Genomic DNA, 2,662 nt, shown 5'->3' with positions numbered 1-2,662 from the left:
GTTTCCATTACTCAATTCTCTGATTTTTTTAATAATGAGTTATGAAAACTGAAAATACATTTTAAGTGTTTTCAGTTTTCAATGGCATTTCTGTAATTAAACCCATATACCCAACCGCAATGTTTGACGAACATACTGATTTTTTATTTTTTTTATTATTTTTTTTTGGTGAAACCCAGCCACAATATTTGACAAATGGACTGAATTGTTATTTTATTTTATTTTATTTTTTTGGGTGAAACCCAGCCGCAACTTTTGAAGTTGAAAAATAGGTGATGAGTTAAGGTGCCTAACGGGGGGTTTGGGAAATTGAGATATTTAAAGTGATGGGTGATGAGTGATTAAAAAAAAAAAAAAAGCCCCATAGCTTCTCAAGTGGATAGTTACAAGCCATGACTGATAGCACTGTGTTTATCACCATAATTGGCGGTTCTACCATGGGGTCTGCAGTGCACACGAATATGTCTATGACCGGCAAATCTTTTTCGTATCTGATAATTGCACAAACACACTTAGCAAGTAAAGCACCTAGAACATGTGTTCTTACACATGTTAAACAACATGCGAAAGAGAGATATTCATATGTGCCTGAGAGAGAGGCGGTCTTTGAAAGTGTAACGGTATATGGGGGTTCAATCGGACAACCATAGTGAAAAACCAAAGCTCTGAGAGAAACAATCCCATCCAAGCCCATCTTCCAGCTTCTTTTTCTTCTGGTATGTAGGTCAGTCTATGTACAGAGATCAAGCATATTCCCACGAAAATTGAAAGTGCAGAGAATTGGAAAAGGATGGGTCCCTTTGCTGACTTTGTTACAAAAAGAGGAAGGTTGTCATTGTTTCCCATCTCTCTCTCTCTCTCTCTCTCTCTCTCTCTAGTGTACTGCCAAAAAGAATGAGGTAGGAGATGAGCAAACGTCGATAAGAGTAGGACAAAATGAAACAGTGGTCAGAGTAAGTGCAAACTTTGCTGGCAAATAAAATTGTGGAGAGATGATGATCACCTCATTAGTTTTGAGTCATTAGAAAACAAAACAAAAATGGACAAAAAACGTTGTTTCCTCGTGACTTTGATTCCTTTTTCACAGTGCTAGGCAATAAATTAAGAGATTACATTAATTACAGATTATATACGCATATGTATGGTAAACTAAAACTTGCAATTTTAAGCCCCGGAAAGCAATTCCAAAGATATGTATTGAGGTTCCTAAACTAAAACCTTTGGATGAATGGCAATAAGTCAATCCCCATTTCCCTTAATCCCTCCCACAGTGCTTCAATCCAGTATGGGATGCCACATGGAATGGTTGTTACTCTAGATATACCTCAACCATATATTGCTTCATTTTCCCTTCAAGACACAACCAAATTGCACAACCTTTACTAGTCCTTCAAACGGTTGAAGACCCAATTTGAAAAAGATGAGGAAAATCACAGGTGGCGTGGTCAGAAAATTGGAACTTACAAAACAGATCCATGACCACAAATCCTTAGAACCTACGCATTTCTAATGTTATCCCTATATACTTGACTTCATCTGTAAGCAACTATAGATGAAGTAGAATTTCTAAGCCAGCTATAATATTAGTTTGTATTTTTTAGCTGGTAGTAATTAGGATTGTCTTCTCGACTATTACTGTATTTTATGAGATACTAGTTACTAAGGATCTGTTTGGTTGGCATGGTGGAAAAGTAGGAGGGTAGAAAATTGTGGGAGGATAGAAAATGGGGAGGACAAAAAAATTTAGTTTTCCTTCATGTATGTTTGATTGGAGTGATGGAAAACTTTTTTATTTGGTTAGAAGGAAAAATGAGAGGAGGGAAAATGAAGTTGGTACAAATTTACAATTATGTCTACTTTAAATAAAACAAAAAAGTAACACATTTTTTTATTTAAAAAAAAACAAACAAACAAACAAACAAACAAGGAAGAATAAAGGAAAAAAAAAAACACAAAACAAAAAGAAATTTTTTTTTTTGATAAAGACAAAAAAAGAAAAGAAAAAGGATAGTACAACAGACATATAGAGAGACAAAAATCGAAGGAGCAAAAGAAAAAAAAAAAACATAAAAAAGCCAAATTGGCAAAGAAATGAAAACTGGTGTGCACCTGCACATGGGCATTTTTGTCTTCTCTATGCACAAAGTTTTCCTCTCAGTTTTCTCTCCATTTTGGAAAGAAGACATTTTGGTGGGCCTGGGAGAAAACACCTAGCCCCCACCATTTTTTTTTTTTTTCCTCCATCTCTTCCAATCAAACACCCACTAAAAATGTTCTCTCCACTTTTCTCTCATCAATTTTTCATTTTCACTAAAATCCCTCCAAACAAACACACCCTAAAGATGGCAAGACTTCCAACTCTAGCCAAATTCAAAATTTAGTTCTCCGTGTTGAATTTTTAATGCCACAAGATTGAAATCTATATTTCTTTTTTAATAAATTCAGATTTAGAATATGCATTCCCAATCTAAACTAGTTAATTTTCATTCGTAAGTGTATAGAAATTGATTGAAATGATACAATGATGTAGTTCAACAAGAGCGTAACAACAATAAATATCAACTTTCAACTTCTAAATATTAATAAATTTGAGTAATGAAGCAAAAAAAAAAAAAAAAAAAAAAAAAAAAAGGGAGAAGAAGAAACAAAAGAAGAACAAAGA

This window comes from Quercus suber, unplaced genomic scaffold (genome assembly GCF_002906115.3).
Source record: "Quercus suber isolate HL8 unplaced genomic scaffold, Cork oak 2.0 scaffold_218, whole genome shotgun sequence".
Lineage (NCBI taxonomy): Eukaryota > Viridiplantae > Streptophyta > Magnoliopsida > Fagales > Fagaceae > Quercus > Quercus suber.
Note: the sequence above shows the minus strand (reverse complement) of the source record.